The sequence below is a fragment of the Vicugna pacos genome, chromosome 32 (genome assembly GCF_048564905.1).
Source record: "Vicugna pacos chromosome 32, VicPac4, whole genome shotgun sequence".
NCBI lineage: Eukaryota > Metazoa > Chordata > Mammalia > Artiodactyla > Camelidae > Vicugna > Vicugna pacos.
In genome coordinates, this window is record NC_133018.1 from 1,170,489 (window position 1) to 1,194,684 (window position 24,196).

The 24,196-nt window shown below is 44.8% G+C and overlaps 1 protein-coding gene across 1 annotated transcript in view; it reads right to left on the reverse strand.

Moving 5' to 3' along the window:
- The window catches only part of LOC107035079 (uncharacterized), a 144,316-nt gene that overhangs the window by 104,669 nt on the left and 15,451 nt on the right, over positions 1 to 24,196 (reverse strand). Inside the window, exons 2-3 of the mRNA XM_072953192.1 lie at positions 15,962 to 16,060; positions 1,266 to 1,385 (exon numbers count right to left, since the gene is read on the reverse strand). The gene's annotated coding sequence lies outside the window, so the exon portion shown is untranslated. The remainder of the gene's footprint in view (positions 1 to 1,265; positions 1,386 to 15,961; positions 16,061 to 24,196) is intronic.

Genomic DNA, 24,196 nt, shown 5'->3' on the forward strand with positions numbered 1-24,196 from the left:
GCCACCCTCAGGGCCTGAGAGACTGTCCTGCCTGGTCATGGAGCTGAGGTGGACTCTGAATGGACCAACCATGGACACCTGACCCAGTGACCCATCCATGGGGGGCCAGACACCCGTGCAGAGCTCCTTGCAGCACTCTGAGGATGGAGGTTATTCAGCTGAACCAATGTGCTCAGTCTAGACTGCGACTAGAGAACACCTTAGAGGTTGGACAAGAGATAGGGGAATGGAGCTGGCCACAAGGACAGCCTCTGGCCCCCAAAGCACAGGCCCTCATGCTTACAGCACATCCTCTTTATCCCGAGCTGGCCTGAGTCTTGGAGGAACCTCATGAGCCTCACGGATTCAGCACCTCACAATTCCTCTGCTATTGCACAACCTCATGTTTTTCTGTTACCCTTGCTTAACTTAATCTTTGTCACATTAGTCATCTTCCCACATCTCTGAAGACAGAGATCACATGTTTAGCCTCCTTGTATCTGTCATGGCACTGTAAGTCCTCAACACATACTTGATGGATGGAGGGTGGATGGATGGGTGGGTGAATGGATGGATGATGGATGGGTGAGTGGGTGGATAGATGGGTGAATGAATGAGTGGGTTGGGTGGATGGGTGGGTAGGTGGATGGATGGATGGGTGAATGAGTGGGTTGGATGGATGGGTGCGTGGGTGGATGGATAGATAGATGGGTGAATGGGTGAATGAATGGGTGGATGGATGGATGGATGGGGCGTTTTTGTGCCCCTGCCTTGCTAGATCTCAGAGCTAGGGGAGTTGGCAGCAAACAAAGGAAATGGTGAAGGAGCTGAGAAGGAAAGACTAGGGAACAGAGATTGATGTGGCCGTTTAAGGTCACTGGAGTTTTTAAAGTAAAGATAAAGTAGGTTAGCCCAACTGTTCATCAAAAATCATCATTCTGGGACATAAAATTTGCCATATAATAGCTACGTATTTATTACTGTTATAAAATACTCAATGTATGCAATAAGTACCATAAACATCATTTAATCAGTTTCATACTAAAATGCGAAGTGTTTTAATCTTCAAATGTTATATTACATAAAAAGACTATTAAACCTCACATGTTATAATAAAGGCTAACCCATTGATAGCAATAGTAAATTAAAAATAAACCACTTGAATTGTCTAGATGCTCAGATTAATGTTTTTCTGTTCACTGAATAAACGACTTTGGCGATATTTCCCCCACCCGACATATTTAAATCATATTAACATTCCCCCCAGAAAATATATTTATACTCACATTTACTTGAGCTTGAATGGACCAGTCACCAAGTATTGGATGGGAAGATAACTGGAAAGTTTTGGAAATGATTCCAAGATCACTTTGTTCTGACTGTTGGATCAAATTTGACTCAGGGTCCTACAATGAAAACCACACGTTTAACTAGATAAAGCTGGCCCGCGTACATGTGGATCCTAAGTGGTTATGCATGAGGCTGTGCAGTAAGCTCAGGCAAGGCACATCCAAAATGTGGGACACAGGTGATTTTGGAAAATGTCAGCTCCACATGACTAAAGACAACAAATCAAAATTTCTTCTTTTCTCAGAGTTTCCCGGGAACACCTTTACTCGGCTCTACTTTTTAATTCTTGGCAACATTATTTCCTTCTACATGAAACACTACAGCATGTACATCACCAGACGTGTTGTTGTTGGTGGTGGTGGTGTTGAGAGAAAATTCCACTGTGGGGATAACAGGCCCTGTGCGGTAAAGGCCCACGATGTGTCCAGCACTCTGCCTCATCATTACCACTCACACGTCATTCAGTCATTCCGATCCTCCCTTGGGCTACGATTATCCTCACGTTGTGGTTGAGAAAACTGATGCCTAGAAAGGTTACGTAAGCCCTCAGCTGTAAATGATAGCCATGGTCCAATACCACAGCTCCAGTAAATGGTGGAATACAGGATTCATACCCACATGTCTTTTCACTCAACAAAAGTGTGCCACAGGGGTGTTTAATCAAGTGGGTGCATGCGAAACACTTCAGTCTTCTTATGCTCTCCCAGACCACGAAAGCTTCATGCAATATTCATCCAAGCCAGTCTGGCAGTCATCCCAGACCCTGTCAACTCTGCCTCTTTAATTTCTCTCAAGTCTGTCTCTTTCTTTCCACCCTCACAATCAGCCACCATACCCTCTGTTCTAACTATTGCAACTACTCTCCTTCCTCCAGTTTTGCCCCTTAATCCATATTCTCCTGACTGTGTCATCTATCCGAAACACCGACCTGAGACTGAGGCTAAGTGACTGAAATGCTTGGCACAGTTCCTGGTATGTAACAAGCAGTGAGGGAACACTAGCTACGATCATTATATTAGACCAGCAGGTAACGGTGACTTTTGTCTACAGGATGAGATCCACACTTCTCGGCGTAGCTTAAAAGGCTTAGGAAGCTGACCCCACCTACATTTTTAGGCACATATTCCCCCAAACATAGATTTGTTTGCAATTTGCCCCCAGGGCCCTCTTGGCCTTGGCAACTGCTGCATGGAAGGCCAGCTCATCCTTGTCCAGCTTCTTGCCTTCTGGACATGCCTGCACCGGGCAGGAGAGCCCCAGTTCACCTAGAGTTTACCACTCTTGACATCTATTATTGTTTAAGGCACTTGTTTTCTGGGTTCCTTTTTTGTTTTTTGGGGGGGGGGGTTTTGGTGTTTATGTCATTGTTATTTTTTTGCTTTTGGTGTTTCTTTGTTCCCTAGACTATGAACTGGCAGCCGGGATCAAATATTTTCCCTTGTTCTTCCCCTCTGACTAGAGGTAGTAGGTTGGCCTGGTTATTAGAAGCCATAAGAAACCTCTCTCCCCGAGCGAGGGAGAATGTGAATCAGCGTTAAGTACAATGCTGAGAACTGAGCAGGAAGTGGTCCAGGGAGCCAGGAACAAATTGTTAAAACCAAGGACCACAAACAGGTCAGGAGTAAGCAGGTCACTGTCCTCGCCAAGCCCGGGGGCAGGCAAGCACTGTCACCAGGCCTGGCTCTCTTGTGCCTGCCACGGCGTGATGCGTGGGAGGGTTAACGGAGTCAAAGGATCAAACGCAGATGAAGACAAAGAGCTAATAAATACACGCTAATACTTAAGGGAATGCAAATAAAACAATGAAGCCCGTTTTTCTCATGTCACACTGACAAAAATAAAAATATTAATTCCCAGTATTGTTTAAAATATAGGGAAAGAAATGTTCCTAGTTCACGGATGTATTATTTTCGAGAAGGTGCGCATTTCTCCCACAGTCCCACAAGCAAAGGAAATTGGAACCAAAAGTGTGATGGCCTGGAGGATCTGGAGGGCTGGGAGTGAATGAGACGATCCGTCTTATGTCCCAAGCCTGTCCTGGACCTGGGCACATCACCAACAAGGAGCACACAGAGAATGTCTTTAGAGCACATCGGGATTTGAACATGCAACGCACGGTGGCATCACAGCAGAGCCCTGCAACTGCGTGTGGCCACCCCCTGCTGGGATGCACACAGGACAGCCAAGTACGATGTGAAACATGCCCATCACAGCTGGAATAGCCATGTGGCTGGAGACACTGGAAGAGTGGTCTCCTATGCTCTCTGAGTCATATCTGGATGGCTGTGGCTCTCCATCAATCCCTTCTGCACAGCACAGCGCCCGCTGCCTGTGCCAAATGTCTCAAGCAATGAAATCCCTGGCTGGAGGGCGTAAGTATTTCTGCCACTGCCGGGAGTCCTGGATGATGCACAGGTGTGTGTCTAGCCCCTAAAATTAGAGACATCAAATCACTTTAACAGGAGGCCTCTCACCTGGCCAGGGATGAGGTTCTGGGTTTGCCACCACTGCTCCAGGCCAAAGGGTCAGAGCACAGTCACAGGGCAGACCTCAAGCCAATAGCACCAGCTCCCACAAGGTCATTCACCTGTACCAACAGCAATAAACTTCTTCGGGAAGGGAGGTGAGGGTAGAAGCCAGCATGCCAAGTGCCATCACGGTGTTGAAGGCACTTGTTTACACAGTGTAAGGATAGACAGGCCAGAGGAAGCCAGAACTAGGGCAGAGGTTTACTCCACCATAGAAAGGCCTCTGAAGATCCTTTGCTTCCCGAGGTCAGTTATCAGGGCATGCGAAATGAATAATATCCAATGATCCTTCAATAAAACACTGAACATGCCTGAATATGCTTTGATGGTGAATATTTTACCTACATCCTCCAGTCATTCTTGGCTGGGCAACATGGGTCACCCAAATTTGGTCTCCCGTAGTTCTAAGATGCACTTCACACTAGCCTGCAGGTGGTATTGTGCTGGCAAGTTTAACTGTCCAAGTCAGGAGCTTTCATTACACTAAAGGCTCACTTTTCTCTGGGAAGTTTTTCCAAGAAACCAGCTATCCCACACTGAAAAATGTAGAAAACATCACAGTCTGGCGAACCCTGGCCCGAAAGACTGTTTTCAGGTGGAGGAGTGCAGACACAGTGTACAGGCATTCACATCAGTGGTCTGACCTGGCCCCTGCAAATTACAAGCAAGGAGTCGGCTGGACCTGAGTTCACATCTCCGCCTCACCACCCAGATACAGAGAGCGGCGTTCAGGCACCCACACGCATGCTCATTCACTGGTCCCAAACACTGCGTTCCAGCTGCAATTTCAGTCTAAACTGCCTTCCCTGTCCAAGCAAGCCACACGTCGGCCAGGCCAGCAGGATCCCAGGACCAAAAACAGCAAAAAGAAGGTCTCTCTGAGCACCTCTAGGAAAGCCGAATGTGACAGGCTACGTGCAAAATCAGAGAGAGAAGCCCAAGGAATCTACAAATCCAAAGTTTCAAAGGCAGATGCTAGAGCAGAAGGAGGAAAAATTATAAAAATGCACAGACCAGCTGTCCAGAATCAGCAGGGGTTTCAGGTTAATGCCTAGAATAGGCAGTTTATCCAGTGCTGACTTTTATTTACCTAAGACAGAAAGAGGCAGATTGAATAGGAAAACAGCCAGACACAGGCAGACATTTAATTCTAAATCCTGCATTTTACATAAAATTTCTGGCATAGACTCAGTTCTCGGTATTTGTGGATAAATGATGGAGGATGGGATGAAGGTACCTCTAAATGCTGCTCTGAGAGTTACATGAATTGAGAAATACTACTCACTGTGTCAACCCACTTCATTCCAACACAGCAGCAGAGAGTGGAGTACGGGCAGAAATTCACAAAGCTGCAAACTCTGAAGTAACATCAGTTCCATTCAAGAAATACGCACTGAGCATGCCAACCAATGCCTTCTCTGCTACAGACATCTTGGCTTGAAGTTATACATATACATGTTTTTTGCCAGATTTTTGTTTGTTTAGCTTCTAACAACAAGGAAACTAAGAAAGAGAATACACTGAACTGAAAAGCCTGACTTTACTTTCCATTCTGTGTTATTCATCAGAACATTTAGGGTAACCAATGTGTCAGACTGAGGGGTACACTTCAGTTCTCAGAGAGTCTCAGCAAACTGGGATGCACCGGTCACTCCATTCCCATGTAATCATCAAATGTCTAGTATTCTCCTCGGATTAAGCACAGAAAACCAGATCCAGCCAGATCTCAGCTGTCTTCAGCTTGGTTCTCACAGGAAAACTCAGTCTGCTAACCATGCTGCCTCCAGAGCTCAGAGTGTTCAAGCAGCAGAGGCCAGTGACTCCCTGCCAGAGGGGGTTCCTATTCTAACCACAGCTTGTGTTCAGTGAGCACGTACTATGTGCCAGGCACCGTTCGATATGCTTTACATAAGTCATCTCACATAAACCCCACAAAAACCTTTGGGAGGCATTTTCATTATTACTATAATACATTTTACAAAAAATGAAACTGAGGCTTCAAGAGAATCTTCTCCAGATTCCAGAGCCTCAATCCATTCTTAGAGCAGTGATCCTTTTAAGATGTTAAGTCAAATCACTTTATGCCTCTCTCCTCAGAACTCTCCAGTGAATTCTCATTTCACTCAAAGTAAAGTCCAAAGTCCATATCATGGACATATACAAGAAGATCTTGTATAACCGCTCCTCCAACCAACCTACCCGTTATCTGATCTTATCTCCTAATATCTGTCCCCTCACCTCCTGGGCTCCAGTGTACTGCCAGCTGGTTCCCCCAATGCACCTAACAAGCTCCCACCTCAGGGCCTTTGCACATGCTATTCCCTGTTTGTGTAGGCTCATTCTTTTAGTTCCTTGAGGTCTCTGTTCAAATACAGCTTCTCTAACAACCCTACAGAAAACAGTAAACACACACATTCTGTCTCACACACACACAAACACACACATGTACATACCTATTCCTTTGTGTATATATATGTAACTTTATCGTCTGTCTACCCACTGGAATAAACAGCTCGATGTGAGCAGAGACTTAATGTGTTCTGTTGACTGCCCTGCCCCTTCTGGACCTAAGACACATTAGTTTAATAAATGTTTCACAAATGAATTAATCAATGATGAAGCCAGGACTGGAACCCAGATCCTGAGCTCCCAACCCAGTGCCCTACCATTCACCTTCCTGGAGAGACACCCCCATGTTGGGAGGGAAGCTCAGCCATATGAATTCTAAGACATCCCAGTACCAGTAACGTGAGCAGAACTTACAAGACAGTTTCAGGAAGGCAGCTTCAACTCCTTACTTCCTTTCTGTCTGGTACTTATCTTACTAGAATATTTAAAGACATTCTGTAAGGCTTAAACTCTGAGAAGAGTGCAACAATCCGAAATTTCACTTCTTGCTTTGGCTTATACAGGGGCTTGTCTGAATGAAGACAGTCATTCCCATGGTTTCAAGTGGTAAGCATGTACTATTTGAGAATAAAATCTCACCCTGGGCACATCGAGGCTCATAAATCTCATTGGCACTGCTCAGAGATAGCTGTGGGGGATAAAGGGGGTCAGATGTATCAAGGTCTCCTTACTTTATCTCAAAAACTGGAAGTTAATTTTAAGTTAGGATTGAAATTTTAAATACATACTATTATCAAAAGTAATTGCAATGTTGAAAAACATGTCCCTCCTAGGCGCCAAAGTAAAACAATTTGTTTTCTTCTTTCAGCAACCTGGAGTCAGCTCTCAAGTTAAAGCACAGGGCTCCGGGCCTGCGGGAGGCACGTCCCACGGCTCTCCAGCAGTCACCCTGTCATTTCCTACACCAAGCACACTCTTCCTCACTGACGCCCTTGTGGGTCAGAGTACCTAACAACCCTCAGCGCTCTATTCCACGCCTCGCCCTGCCTGAGGCAGCCCATGGGTGAAAGGACAGCTGCACATGATCTGTTTTCTTGCCGTACCTCTTCCAGCATCTCCTACCTGTTCTACAATGCAGTCTCTTCCTGTATCTTGAGCATCATGTCAGAGTCTGGGTAAGGATGCTGGCGCCACAGTTTTTGCTGTCTCTATACTTAATGGAAATGCCACTTCCTAACATTAACATCAACAGACCAGAAGCCAGACTCAGCAGCTCACACAGTGTCATCTCACCTCACAGCAGTCCTTCAGGTAGGAGCTCTAACACACATCAGTTTATGCACCGGGAGACTGGGGCTTGGAAGGGTAAAGGAAGGTGCTCCGGGTCACAGGTGGAGTCACATCCAGGATGAGCTACACTACTCTAAAGAGCCTTCACATGGTGGTTCTCGAGTACGTCCAAAGCCTCTCTGACCCTCCTCCCTTGAAAAGGTAGTGCCTAATGCCCTATGGACTTGCTTCTCAAGAGCAGAATGACGCTCTGTCATTAAAAGGACAGCTTCTCCCTGGTTCTCTCTTCCTTGGATTCCTGGCTCTGGGGGAAGTCAGCCACCACATGATGGGGACACTCATGAAGCCTGGGCAGGGCCCACATGGGGGAGCCTTCACATGACTGTGGCTCTGACACCATGAGTACAGCCTCATGAGACCTCAAAGCAGAACCACCCAACCACGTGGCTCCCCAATTCCCGACCTACAGCACCTGTGAGAAGTAAAACAAGCTTATGGTTGGTTCACACCAGAGTTTGGGGATAACAGGTTACACAACAAGAGATAACTAGTACACCTGACTTTTAGTTCATTTTCATATTCATAAATCTGAGATTCTGAAACTACATTCTGCCTCCTTTTTGCAAACAGTATTTGACCACAGAGAGCTCCGAGGAGATTTTCCAGCAATAGTAGCCACCAAAAGGACAGCAATATGGAAAAGGAAATGAAGGAAACGTAACCGTAAAATGGTCAGCAGGAAACAAGGAGAAAGTACTGATGTCTGCAGTTCATTTGGAAATGCACTTTAAACATAAGATGAATTAATGGACAAAGAGATGAGTAGATGGACAGGCGTGAGACGGAGCAGGTATGGTCAAATTCTAAGCATGTGCTGTAGGAGTGCTCAATATGAAACCCTTTCACATTTTTTTGGATATTGGGAATTTTCATAATAAAATTTGGGGTGAAACCACCATTGACATCAGCTTCAAATGACCTCTGGTACTGGTTTTAGCACCTTCTGGCTCCAGGCTGTTCTAGGCACTTGGGATTCAACATGAACCAAGATGTGTGCCCTAGAGGGATGAGAAACTGGCCTGGAACTTGCATTCTTATATTCTATTCCCTCAAATGATCCTTCAGTCCTCAGATTGTTTTAAACAGATTCCTGAATACTGTAAGTAGAAAAATACATATGCCAGGGACCAGCATACCTTAAGCTTACATATGGAACAGATCTGATAAATAGTTCATGCTTAAAAAATATATTTGAAGGAATGTCTATGATTTGTATATAATTTGATGATTTTTAGTGCCACAGAGGTCCCAGAACAGATAGTAGATAGAAGATATGTCAAATTAACAACACAGAGGCCTGAAACTAAAGAGGTCTATGAACCACGAGGCGGCCAAAGAGTTAAGAGAATCAGAATTAACACAAAGGTGTCTAAAACATTTCACTTTGTCCCCGACTCCATCCTCCTTAAGAAGTTGACACAGGAGAGATGGTACTATCTTTCTTCTCCTTTCAGTTACCCTAATTCTCTTTTTCGACCCTCCCATTAGAAACCCTACCTCCCCACATGTAAAATTCAGGTGATTTGGGATCCTCAAAGCCTCAGTGCTAATCCTAGAGGTGGAAAGTCAGAGATGACAATATGGACTGGGCACAGCAGTAGACCTAGGGTGTCCCTGTGAACCATGGGGCACAACTGTACAGTTAGGGGCGTCATCATGGACCCTGGGTGTCAGTACAGATCTTGGCCCTCCATTGTCAACAGTAGAGGGACATAAGGAGAAAGAGACTGCAGAAAATACTGTGGATGTTAAGCAATCCTTCTGAAAGATTCTCTCTGTGCCAGACCTGGATGGGTTGTAACCTGTGTCCCACAGTGCAGAGGACCCCAGAAGATAATAAAAGCTCCTGATCTCTGCTGGTCAATTGCCTTCTGCCTCCTTGGGGCCACAATTACCAAGGCCACAGAGCTGGGGAAGGATGTAGCTTCTGCAGACACTGTCTGGCAGCAGGACAAGAGTCTAGGGGTGCACAGTACCAAGAGCTTTGATCAACAAGGTATCTCCTGAGTTGAGCATGGTTGATTCTTAGTTATGCTAAGTCTATTTTGTGTCTCTTGGAGTAGATGACAGTTCTCCACCCAGAGTACATGAGGGAAGCATTATCAAAAAGTGTCTTGAGGGACAATAAATGGATTCCTTATCCTAATCTGGGCCATTTAAAACCATTTCCCCTTCTCTGAAAGGCCAACTGTCTTAAGGAAACTGAGGCAATAAAATAATATTTCTCCAACTTTACTTCATTAGTAACACCAGTTATCAAAAGTAATGGAGATTTTAAATAACTTTCAAAATAAAATTGAGAAATTTAAGATGGCAGTTTCTATTTAAATATATATTGGTAATTAAATTTAAACTTTAAAAGCATTCTGATTTTAAAAACCATTCCCTCATTTTAAGTTGATTTCTTCACAAAGAGAATAAAATAATTTTTCCTAGCATATTTTGTACAAAAAAATCTTTTTTCACTAACAATCTTTGATTTATTACAATCATTTTCTAATTTTATTGAAAGTTATTTAAATATTATACTAGGTTTAAATACATGTTAAAACTGTATTATAGATGCCAGTCCTTCCTTTGAAATGGTGAATAAATTTGGAAGTCTTCCTTGATCTAGCTCAACAGATGCCAAATAAAATAAAATAAAATAAGCCAGTGCATCTCTGGTTTTAAAACAATAGTGAAATGTCCTCTTACAAAGACTAATAAAAATCTGAGGACTAGAGTTGAATGCCCAGATGGCAAACTAAAACAATGGCTTCCACAGTGGGGTGTGTGCATCTGAGCACTTAAACAAGATAACCCACTAGGATCTGGGAAGAAAACACAACTTCTAGTATATTTCCAACCTAAAAATATAAAAGTTGACTAGTGCCTTCATCTGGTCTGGGTGTCAGATGGTCATGCACTAATAAATAAATACTGTTCTGAGGTATCCTGAGAGAAGAGCCACCTTCCATTGTTTGAAGGCTGACGATGGGACCTCACTTACTTGGCTGCACTCTCGTGCTTCTGGCCGTAGGCCGGACCAATGAAAACCATCAGTTTCTTGTTTACATCCAAGGAAATCTCCAACTAGTGTAGTCGATGGAAAAAGCGCTCATAGTCATGATGGTACAGAATGACCCCATTGCTTAGATTTTAGGAATTTAGGAAAGCTTTCATGATTAGGCCAGAAAAAAAAAAGGTACAGCGTTTCTGTAGTCATCTTCTGGGGGCATTTTAAAGCAAACCAGACCTCAAAGCAAGCTCAGGGTTTTTTTTTAAGGGTAAATGTGCATAATTAAATACATACAAATAGCTGAAAACAGCATTAAATACAGCTTTTACAATCTAACTTCTACCATTTGCTGTAAACATGGATGCACTTATGAATATTTTTGTGATTGGGCATCAGACGGCATTCACCCTTACTAAAAGCCTGAGCAGTGACAGAACACTAACAGGCATTTCAAAATCCAGCCCTGGTGCCAAAACCTAAACAGACAATTCTCCACTGAAGACATGTAACTGGCCAACAGGCACATGAAAAAATGCTCAGTATCACTAATTGTCGGAGAAATGCAAATCAAAACTATACCTCACACCAGTCAGGATGGCCATCATCAAAAAGTCCATGAGCAACAAATCCTAGAGAGGAGAAAAGGGAACCGTGCTATGCTGCTGGTGGGAATGTATTTTGATGCAGCCATTATGGAAAACAGTATGGAGAGTCCTCAAAAAACTAAAAATAGACTTAGCATATGCTCCAGCAATCCCGCTCCTAGACATATATCCAGAGAGAACTCTAAGTCAAAAATATACATGCACTCCAATGTTCACAGCAGCACTATTTACAATAGCCAAGACACAGAAACAACCTAATAATCCATCGACAGATGACTAGATGAAGAAATTGTGGTACATTTTTACAATGGAATACTACTCAGCCATAAAAATAAAATGCCATTTGTTGCAACATGGATGTACCTGGAGACTATTAAAGTAACCCACAAAGAGAAAGAAAAATGCCTTATGAATATCACTCATATGTGGAATCTATAAAATGAAAAAAAAGAGTACACTAATGAACTCATCTACAAAACAGAAAGAGAGTAAAAAAAAGACCTATGGTTACTGGGGGAAAAGGGGTGGGAAGGGATATATTTGGGAGCTTGAGATTTGCAAATGTTAGCCACTATATATAAAAATAGATGTAAAAAATTCTGTATAGCACAGGGAACTATATTCAATACCTTGTAATAACATTTAACAAAGAAGAATATGAAAACAAATATATGTATGTATATGCGTAACTAAAACATTGTGCTGTACACCAGGAACTGACACATTGTAACTGCTATACTTCAATTTTGAAAAGTCAGAAATAACAGAAAAATAATAAAATGATCAGATTCAATATTTTGAAATCTGCAATTTTTACTAGTGATTACTGAATGACTCTAATAGCATACTTTGCCTTGGATAGAATTCAGTTCCCCAAGGGTTGATTGACTGATTGATTTTCTTTTGGAATTTCAACATTCCTCTATTAAGCCATGTGTATCACTGAAATATAATGGTCTATATAACTTTAAATCTGTCCCATGAACACAACTTCAACAATCATTTGACATACTTTAGGTGCTATGCTAAAGGCAAATAATTTAACAATAGCTTTAACAAAACAAAACTAATTTTGTTCAACTCAAAAAAAAAGTGTAAGATTCTGGTCAGTTGTATTCTATTTTTTTGACGGGGTAAAAAATTATTGGATTCCCTGTCCTCTGAGCATCTGGAGTATCCCTGCTACAATCAAGTAATACAAAGTGTTATTGTTGGGGGAGGATATAGCTCAGGGGTAGAGCAAGCACCCGCCTAGCATGCACGAGGTCTTGAGTCCAATCCCCAGTACCTCTGTTAAAAAACAAACGAACTTAGTTAGATCCTCCCTCTAAATATTATTGTTAAACAATTAATTACATAAGGAAAAATGTTGACTTCATCATAACCAAGAGGACTACTAGCTTTGGTTACTATTAGATTCAACCATCATTCATTTACCAACTTTCCTGGGTAGCTAAGCTACTAAAAGCCTGGCACTATTCTAGGCACTGGGGATACAATGAACAAATAAATAGTAGTTTTTAATATTCCAGGGACTTGCACTCTGCAATGGGAAACAGACAAAATACACACACAAAAAAAGATATAAATGTGGTAAATGCTATGAAGGAGACAGAAAGGCTCTGCCACAGGTTAGTCTCTGAAAGTTAAATTATGAGATTCTAAAACCTAAAAGTAAAAAAATTCACGAAGAGTTACATCAAGATGACATGGATCCTACAAGACATTGCCATACATAAGATACAGCCTTTTGGTCATTATTGTTAAGTATGGTTTGAAGTGCACAAGAAAGCTACAGACATTGTGAAAACAGATCGATCTTTCATTGTTAAAGCTACTGGATGGCATCACTTATCAATACAATGGCCTCAAAAGATAATTAATCTCACAGCTCCAGAGTTCAAAAGCATGTAAATGAATTACCAAAAAAAAATCTAAGAGGCATCTAAGTAGATACAACAACTAAATGTAATGTGGTATACCTAACTGAATGGTGAAATAAGAAAAGATAAAAACTAAAGAAATCTGAATAAACTATAGGCCATATTAATTATAGTTAGTAATGTATCAATATCAGTTTATTAACTATAATCAAAGTACCATACTAATGTAAGATGGTAATAACAAAGGAACACGGTGAAGATACATGGGAACCCTCTGCATGATCTTAATTTTTCTGTAAATCTCAGGCCGTTCTGAAAAAAATCAAATCTTAAAAAAAAAAAACCACTAAGATGGTTTCAGGAATTACAGTGGAAGCGGGGGAAGTTAGTAAAGACTTAAAGAAATGAAAAGCCATAAAACTCTGCAATGTGAATTAGAACATAAATACTGAAGACATTCAAAGGAAACATGCAAATACTTAAGTAATCGTGTATTCATACTAAAATCTTCCTAGGACAGAGATTAATGGATTTTTCATGCACACTAAACAGCTCTGCATCACAACATAAGGCAGGCAGTAACATCCCTAGACGACACAACAAGCACTTCAAACCATACTTAACAATAATGACCAAAAGGCTGTATCTTATGTATGGCAATGTCTTGAAGTTGTCATAAAATATCTGAACAAGGATCCACTTTAAAAGTCTTACTAAGTTACTGAAAAAACAAGTTCATATTTACTTCTGGAAAAATAGGCAAAGAGGAGACTTGGTTAAAAGGCAGGGAGGAAAAATTATGTATGAATGGAGAAAAATGATTTCTCAGGTCTAACTGGAAACAATTTTGCAACTACTATTAACCTACTTTTAAAGCCATATAAATTAGTTCAAGGTGGTAATAAAAGCTCTGGATTTCTATCAGCTACCTTCTTTCCAGTTAAAAGAAAGAAATGTCTTATAACCTAACCTAAAACTTTAACCTAGCAGGCAACTCAATGTCTGATGACTCTGGAAGAACTAATACCTCAATGTCTCAACTTTAAAGACAGTCAGGAAAAGTGTGAGAAAAACAACAGAGGATGATCATCTCTAAATTATACAGTGTGAAGTTTGCTTAATACAGCATAAAAGCACAACTATCACAAGAAATATTTAGAGACAGCCATCATGAAATTAGAATGTTATACCTCATATAGAATACAGCGACAGAAGCCTGAGAGGTAAATGGCATAAAAACTTCACTCACCAGATACTATGAAATGTTAACCAAAAAGAATCATTTAGCCAAAATGGCATAACATTTAAATCTAATTTAGATAAATAAATGATAAATCAATTCCCCCTCTAATACTCCCTAATTCCAAAGGAAATCCTACAAAACAAAGATGTTCGTTCTGCCTTTTCTCTCAGGAATCCTAACTATATCACTGGAAAACAGTCAAGAAACGGAGTAAATCTCATTTCCCCAGTAATCCCTGCCGTCTGCACCGCGAGGATAATCAGACACAGCTTCATGTTGTAAAGAGAAAAATGAGGTGACGTGAAAAATTCCAAGTCAAAGCATCACGATACAGCATCTGGCAGAGACTGGAAAACCTTCAACACTGCCAAACGAACTGCCGGGGATGAAAGTCAAGACAAAAAACCAGGTTTTCCAACAAGCCACAGCCTAACCCAAGGGCCACAAATCGCCACTGCCGCCGCCACTCCCTCATTCCCCGACCGCTCCGTCCTCCAGTCACCTCCGAAAATATATCCCCTGGAACCCAGAGCAAGCCCCTACCCAGGGGAAAACCATCCGACAATGTCACAGGACCCCACTTTCCGCCTTCCGTAAGGCCCGCACTTGTCCGGGCCCAGCCTCAGGGGAAAGCGACGCCTGGATCCCACCCTCCCCGCGCCAGGCTGAAGGGGGCCGGTCCCCGAGTGGGGCTTCCCGGTGGCCTCGCCGCAGAGCTGACGCACCGGAAGCGGAGCGGGAACAAGGGTGCGGCTCCAAGAAGGGCGCGGGGGGTCGGGAGACGCCGGAGACAGGGAGGAAAGGGATGGACGGGAGGCTGGGCCGGGCGGGGTGAGGATCTGGAGGGCAGGTCCACGGGAGCGGGCGGCGTCGGGGACGGAAGGGTCACAGCAGCCCGACGCACCGGGGGCGCCCGGAGGACCCGGGGTCTGAGACGGGGCGGCGAGCACGGGCAAGGACCGGGGGTGGGGCGGAGCACGGGCGCGAGGCCGGCAGGGAGGCTCCGCGGACGGCGGGGCCGCACGCGCGGCGCAGCCGGGCGGCCGCGGCCGGGGGCCAGGAGAGGGGCGCCGCACTCACCGCTCTGCTCCCCCAAGAGCTCCAGCTCGGACGTCCTCCGCGGAGCCCCGGAGCCTCCGCCCGCGGACACGGTGGAGCCGGACGAGCGGCCGCCGCCGCCGCCCAGAGACCTCCCGGACCGACGCCGCTCCGACCGGCGGACGCAGAGGCGAGAGGAAGGGCGGGCGCGGGGCTCTGTGGGCCCCCGAGGGCTGCGGCGGAGCGAGGCTGGAGCGCGGGGCTCCGCTCGGGGCCGCCCCGCACCCGCAGCTGGAAAGGGAGGGCGGGCGGTGTGGCAAGCAGCTGGGGGTGTGCTCGGCGGTCTCAAGGCTGCTGTCGTTCCCTTCTCAGCAGGAGCCCGGAGCAGCCGCAGACGCGCCTGGGACCTCACACGTCGCGCCTCAGCCGCCGCCGCCGCCGCCTCAGCCGCCGCCGCCCGATCTGCTGAAAGCCCCAAACGCCGGCGCGGCGCCGGGAGAGCCCGGGCGCGAGCCTGCCGCCGCCCCGCCCCCAGCCGCGCGCGCGTGCGCGCCACAGCCAGCGCCCGCCTGGGTTAGTCCGCTCTCCCCGCTGCTCCTGCAGCGGGAACCAGAGCCCGTTAGGTTTCCACTCACCTCCGGTAGATGCAGACGGTTGGGTTTTTTGTTTGGTTTGGTTTTACACATAAAGACAGTCAGCCAGTTGACCTAACACACTTGCTGCCACGTGTTTTTCTGTAAATAAGAAAAAAGTGACAATTTGACATGATTACATAAAGATGCTTGTCTTTTTGTATTTAAAACTATTCGAACAAATTATTTCTGAGATGCAGTGTTTTAAAGAAGCTATTCTCAGACTTTTTTTATGGAAGTAGTCAGTTACAACGTGTCAACTTCTGGTGTACAGCACAATGTCCTAGTCATACTTATACATACATATATGCATTTTTGTATTCATTTTCATTAAAGGTTATTGTAAGATTGAACGTAGTTGCCTGTGCTATACATATGAAATTTTTTCAATCTTTTTACACATAATGGCTAATATTTGCAAATCCCAAATTTATCCCTTCCCACCTCCTTTCCCTGGTAACCGTAAGATTAGAATATAGAAGACAAGACATGCAGTTGTGTGTTGATCTCCTTAATGCCTGCTGATAGAAATTTTATTTTTTTCTTAGATGCAATACTTAGTTTATTTTCATTATTTTAAAATATAGTATTGAAGTAACAGGCTATAAATTATTTCTGAATATATTATTTCCCCATAAATTTAGATGTAAGTATTGTTAATTTCCAAATAATGTCATTTTGGATTTGATTTTCAATTTGACCCAGGAATCATCTAAAAGAGGTTTTCTTAAGTTTAAGTATTTATATTTTAATTATTAATGTTTTATTCATTGCACATTCTTACTTTATCACACTAGGATCAAAATATGGGATGAGTAAAATATCTTTCCTCCACTCCCAAATGTATCAAGTTTTTGCCTATGGCTACAGAAATAACTTTTTAATAAACGTTCTGTAGACACAAGAGAAAATGTGCATTTTCTGTTTACAGAGTAGAAAAGCATTATATTATTACCACCGTATATCATTGTTTACTTTGTCAAATTATGAAAAAAATCCCCTAATATGGTTATAGATTAATCATATTTTCCTGTAGTTCTTTTTATTTTTTGCCTTAAAATTTCCATAGCTATGGTGGCCAGTGTACAAAGGATATGTGTGTAATAGTGTCCTTGTGAATTGTACTCTTGTATCTTTTTTCTTATTTAATAATTTTGGTCTCGGGTTCCATTTAAGCTAATGTTAATATCCCCACTTCTGCTTTCCTTTTATTTGCTCATGCTTGGCATGTCCTTGTCCATTTCTTCACCTTCAATGTTTTTAGTTGTTTTCATTTGGTTTTAGCTGTGTTCCCAACAAATAACTTAAAATTGGATTTTTGGTTTTTTAACCAATCTAAGTCTGTCATTTGAAAAGTGATCTCAATAAATTCACTTCTGTTGTGATCAGACTATATTTGGTTTACTTTCATCATATCTGTTTTCTCTTAATTACACTAATTGTCACTGCATTTATTTTTATTCATTTCTTCTTTGCTGGATTGATAAAGTTTAAAATTCTATTTTTTCTAATAATTAAGTTGTTATCCCACATATGTTTCCCTGATAATTATCTTTCCATTTCTAAAACACTGAGTCCATATACTTCCATTAAAGAAACAAAATGATGCCATCCCACCATCCAGCCATTTCCCTTTGGTCTACTGTGGGGGGCACAGAGCTGTGCATGGTAAAATTTCTCACTTTTATGTACCACATTATGTCTTCTACCACATCTTATTTCTAAGCAGTTTTCCTCTTTTTCCCCCAAGAGTACCTGTCTGAGGAATTACTGAATTATTACAATAATAATTGTGTAAACCGTCTGTGAATGAAAGCCAGTCACGACTGGTAGAAAAATATTTGTACTGAGAAGGAAAAACCAAAGTTGATTTGGTTTTGCTCCTACAGCAGTTGGCAAAGCTTTTCTGGGTCTATTTCAACTTCTTTGGAGAAAACCAAAGCAACACAGATCTCCTATACGCCCCGAAAACAAGGGACAGCTGCTAGTTCACCCAAAGGCCTTCCTCTTCGCTGTGTTTGGGGGCGCTGTGTCTGCAGGGAAGTCTGAAAGAACGGACAGGTGGGTAGGCAGGACCCTGAAAGAAACACACCGCTGGAGGGGGTGGCAAACACTTGGAAGAGTAGAAAGAAACTGAGCAGGAAAAACATTTTTGTCCAACCAAAGATTTTCTAGGGCTCTAGGCTAATAACCTTAATCGTCAGCAAGTAATAAAAGTCACTTCAAAATAGGCACCAATATAAACGTGTAGCTAGAGGGCAAACAGGAGTGAGATGACCACTTGTGACACACTCCTCACCCAGAAGGGTGATTTACCCCATCACTGACTCCAGCACTTCTCCATGGAAGGTACTTCGGGGTAAACAACAGGAAGTAAGATGGTGCTTAAAAAAGAGGCCAAAACAAAAGCAGAGAGAGAATGGGCACGTCTTTAACGGGATCAGGACTGAAACCTCTCACTTGGCTTTGCCTCTAACACATATTCAAACATCACAGTCCGAGGGCTTCTATGGAATGTTCTTTAAAAAGTGCAATTAGAAGTTTGAAAGAAAAAAAAATCCAAAGCCAAAGGATCATAAATCTAGCCATTAATCACTGAATATTAAATTTCCCAAATTGTGTTATGTGTTTGGTTGCATACAGGTTGGAGACATCCTGACAGAGGGGTGCTTCCAACAGTCCAACAGTCTAACTGGAGAACCAAGACTAACGGAGTTGTCTGGAGGAGAGGGGCCGACAGGGTCTGGAGTCAGCCGTCCTCAGGGCCAGGCGAGCCGCCAGGTGTGGGGGAAGGAGCGGAAGCATAGACGGAAGTGCCTGCACTGCGTGCATCCTGGAAGGTGGTGACAGAGGAGGGTTACCCTGGCCTGATAGTGGGGAATTGAGGCAGTGATCAGTCCCAGGCTGGATGGCCTTGTGAGCCGACCGCAGTAAGACGAATTAGAGAACACCTGTTGAAGGCTTGGCAGTAGTAAGCCAGTAAGTTTTTTTTAAAAAGAGTAACACTTAAGAGGAGACAAGATGAAATGGGAAGGGAAGACCAGATATAGAGTGAATGCAGCAGCTGCTGCAATGGTCATGGTGATGGGAACCTTGAAGGCCAGGGTAGAGCTGGAGACTGAGAGGATGGAGCCCACACGATGCTGACAACGAAAACACAGTCAGAACCCGGGCGCTGGCAGGGCCTGCAGGAGGGTGACCAGCTCCACTGACTGAAGATCACAGGAGCTCTGAGAGCAGCTGCCTCCCTGCCTGTGGTACCCCTCCCCACCTCCATCCCAGCCTCAGAGTGAACTGAGGGGCCCACCCGGGCTGGGCTGAACCCCTGGATCATCCACATTGAGAACGTTCCTACAACCCAGGGACTGAATGGTCAAGTGGGGTGGGCCTCAGACCTCTCAGCCAGGTAGAGCCAGGACCAGCCAAAGTCACAGGGGAGTGAAACTAAGAGCCTGGCCATTTAGTCAGACTGGGGGATGACATACAGGCAAAGCCCTGTGTTCCCAGACAGAAACAGCACAACTGCCTGGCAGCACGCAGCCCCATGAATCCAGCCACAGGCCCCGCTATCAGCTGGGCTCTGGGAGAGCCGGGCGTCTCCATAACACATCCCCCATCCCCCTGAGACCCTTGCAGGGGAGCCACGCTCTCCTTGACTAAGAAGAGCTACTGTCAATAAGCTGCCCGGGCTCTAGCTGAGGTCATCACCCCCTCCTCCACCTGTCGTCCTCTCCTCTGAGCCACGCCCTCACGGGAGAGGTGGTGACAACGTGGTGGTCACGGGAGCAGGGGATGGAGTCAGACTGCCCAGCTTCACCAGCTGTGTGTCCTCCACTGACTCGCTCTGTGTGCCTCGGCCTCCTCATCTGAGAAATGGGGAAGTGACAGGACCTCTCTCACAGGGCAGTTGTGAGCAGTGACCAAAACGTAGCACCTTGCAGGGAGCTGGGCACGTAGCACACACTCCATAAATGTAGCATCATTACCATTGTTCTTATTACTACCATTATCCTCATCAGCTACTCTCACCAGCAGGAGCACAAAAGGCAGAGCCGACCCTGTCACAGCTCTGCTTCCAAACTTCTTGCGGCCACAGTGCAGAATTTCAGCACTCAAGGCCCTGCAAAGTCTAGGGCTCACCGCTCTGCACCGCCTGCTCATTCCTCCCTCACTGGAGGCGGGAGGAGCCTTCCCACACACACACCACTCCCAGAGCCTCACCGGCTCCCTCTCAGGTCTACAGAGAGCGCGCTCTTCCACAGCCTCTTGCCTCTGCCCAGTGTTTGTTCTACCTGAGATGGGCTCTCCATGACCCTGTGTATCAACCACGTGTCTCTCCTCTCTGAGGATTTCCTTGATTCCTTCTGTCCTAGAGAACACAGTGCTTCCTTGGCCAAGCTCAGACTCTCCATCAACCACTTACATCTTGGAGTTTACATGACCCCAGACTGCATTTGCTCTTAGTCCTGCCAATAAAATTATTGTATTAATACACATAGAGCATTTTTGTTGTGCCAGGCACAGTAGTAAGTACTACATTAACCAACTCATTTAGTTTTCCCAACAACTCCAAGTAACAGGCTTCTGTTATTACCCTCATTTCACAGATGAGACACAGAGAGGTTAAATAACTCGTCCAAGTTCAGATGGTCAGTTAAGGGGCAGGACCAGGATGTGAGCATAAGGCTGCCCAGTTCCAAAGAAGAGCTCCTGACTACTCTCCAGACACTGCCTGTTTTAAGATTTCACTTATCTCCTCAAGTCTCCTACCTGACAATCTCTGCATTTTGCCTCCTGCTTCCCGGAGGGATGGGCAGGCCCTTCATTTGCTGCCTTTCCCACTGTGAACTGAGTACTGATTCCCACCCTTCTCTCTGGTCTGGGGGTCTCTCCTCCTCTCTAATGCACAGCTAAACTATGCTGTGTTTCTCCAACACACGCCCGCCTGGAGTCCTCTCTCCATTGGTTATCGCTTGACCGGGATCATCATACTCTTTCATCTGACTCTACCTTGGGAACATGAGCATGTTCGTTTCTTTCCTGACACCCTTCCTTCTGACACCACTTCATCCTGGCTGCTCTCCTCTGGCTGCAACCTTGTCTCACTCCCTTTACACTCAAATTCAAATCCTCCAGACTAGTGTACACTCCCTGCCTTCACGTCCTCCCCGCTTCACTTCTGGATGCACAGCAATCAGCCTCTCCTACAAGCACCCCAAGTTCACAAGTGGACCCCTGGTTGCTTTACCTACACAGTGTCATTCACTGCCTTTCTGGACTTCTTTGAAGCATCAGCCTGGGAGTAGCCTACACACAGAGGGCTCTGAAATCTTTGTTGAACTGGTGAGTGACCAGTCCTTCTCCACAGGGAGTCCTGCTTCCCTTGGCTCCCCCTGCACAGCCAACAATGTCCTCTGCCTTCCCCAAATCGCTTTCCTCATGGTCTTTACCAACAGAACCCTGATTTTGTTTGAGGAGGCAATATGTCCAGTTAAACAAACAGAAAGCAACTTGTATTCCCAGACGTTCTGGAAATGAAGTGTCAGCAGACATATGCCCAGGGAGATTTTACTTAGAGGCAAACTCAGCTGGCGTGGGCACTTCTGCCACTCATCATGCGCTCTTTGCCCTTTCTTCCATGGATGGCTGACTGGACAGTGAGCCTTACCCGAGATCCCATATACACCTGGCTTTGCCCCAGCGCCCCGAACCCAGCTTGTGCTCTTTGGCGGGCTCCCTCTACTTCGGCTGCCTCTTAAAATTCATGTTCCTCATGGTCTTCTGCATTCTTTTCTTCTCGCTCCCTCTGCGTAATCTCATTGCCAAAAAAGTTCAGCTGCAACCTGCTTGTGATGGGCCCCCAATAACTCTTGAGCCTACATCTCTTTCTTGAGCTCCAAGTCTAGAGTTTGCTTTCAGGTTTTTTATATAGTGTCCAATGGGCATGATAAACTCTACATGCTCTGACTAGTATCTCCACATTCCTCCCCCCTCAGAGAATACTACCATCATTCATCTAGCTGTCCAAGCCAGAAATCGAGGGGCCGTCTCAACTCCCCTTAACCCCCGTCCCACAGCCCATCAATCAAATTCTTTTGAATCAATATCCTTAGTATTCTTTGATTCTCGTCATTTCCCCTGTTACTATCTTATTCGAGACTTCATTTCTTGCACAGATTACTGCCTTAGTCTCCTCTCCTAATTAGTCTGCCTCACTGGGGCACAATATTGCTAAAAGAATCTTTCTGTAATGCTCACCTGTCTATGCCATGCTCCTTCTTTAAAGTCCTCCGATTACTTGGGGTGGAACTCAAAGGCTTTAGCACAGCACGTGACCCCTCACGACCTGGCCGCTCTAACTCATCACTCTGGGCTGCCCATCCCAGATACGGCTGTGCCATACGGGGTGACTTGCAGTTCCCATAAGCCACAGCACTCTCCTGCCTCCTTCCTTTGTACATCCTTGGAGCCTGACATGCTACTGCTCCCCACCACCCCCTCGCCCGGGCTAGATGTTCCTTATCCTTCAAAATGCAGCTTGGGCATCACTTCTTCCTATGAACCACCCCTACTCCTCCCAGGTCAGGGCTCAGTGCTGCTCTGTGCTGCCAGGCCGCCCTGGTCCTGCCCTTACTGTGACACTTGCTGACTATACTGTAATCACCAGTTTAACTTTTTTTTCTTTCTACTACATGGTCAGCCCTTTCAGGGCAACAACCTCTATGTACTTCTCTGTGAATCACAGAACCGAGCACAGTGCCTGGCACATGGACAAACATAAAAGTTTGACGCTTAATGACCACACACATGCGTATGTGTGTCGCACTCCCTCGCTAAGCCACCCTGAGTGCAGAAAGGAGGCCTTATTTTCAGTCTTTACTTATTTTCAGCTAAGTCAACGCCTCATAAATGTTTTCTTCTCCCTTCTTTTTAGCACTGGATAATAAACAAATGTGTGGTTTTCAGAATGAGAAAACAAGATGAGAAACCAGGACGGTGATTCAGCATCCCAAATACTTCTACAAGAGTTCTTTTTCTTTCTCCCTCCCTCTTTTCCTTCCCTGTTTTAGGTTCATTTTACACAAGTTTACCTCATTTTCTTTTTTTTAAATTGAAGCCTAGTTGATTTACAATGCTGTTTCAGGTGTGCAGCGGGGTGATTCAGCCGTACATACATGTCTAGACTTTTTCAGATTCTTTTCCACTATAGGCCACTGCAAGTACTGAACATAGTTCCCTGTGCTCTACAGCAGGACCTCATTGTTTACCTATTTTATATATATAGTGTGTATCTGTTACTCTCAGACTCTTAATTTATCCCTCCCCTCATCTCGTTTTCTTCGAATGGATCTCTTTTTGAATATTTTGAAAATATAGTTATAAATTCAGGTCATGTCTATTATAGAAATATTGGGCAAACACAGAAAATCACAGAAGAAACAAAAGCGGCCAGCCATCTCACCGCCCAGAGATTCCCCTGCTCGTTCCTTCAGAGTCTCTTCTAACCTGCTCTGTGTGATGCTCACATGCTGCTTTGTGCCCCCCCCCCATTTCCAGGACGGCACAGGGGCTGGGCTGGGCTTCGATCCCCTGGGGCAAGCCCACGGCATGCGCCCCATCAGAACTCAGCCCGGCACTAGTCCCAGAACAAAGTAAGAAGAGCCCATGCAGCAGCCTCCCTCAGGAGTGCACTTCGGCCCGAGGCTGGGCTTCTCCTGGAGCAAGCTGTCCTCGTCTTCACACCTTGCGTGGGTCTGTCCACGCTGCAAAGGAGCCTTACCTTTATGTGCCAACATTCTGGATTTTCACTTATCTGTTGGCTAAGACTCAGCCCACTCTGGCAAAGACCTCTTGCCAAGTGATGTACTAAGTTCACAGGAGTAACTTATAATCTTATTAAACTATTTGAATTCCTATGGCTTTGAAAGTAGAGCAGGAAAAAGAAATCCCACATCTTCAGCTTTAGGATTTATTTCAAATCCCACACACCTGGCAGGCTGCCTCAGCACTCACCACTGTGCTCTATCACCATACTAACCATACCCTCCAAACGTCAAGGAAAAGGATAAACGTATGATGCTTAAATGCAGCACAACTGAATGCAATCTAGGAGGAATCAAGCATTTTTGTGATTACTGGCAATCCATGGGAAAAACAGGCACCCTTCCCCTAGTGTTAATATGGCTCAGTCTCTCCAATTTCAGGTTCTCGGCTGCCCAGGCTTGTCCTTCCTCCTTG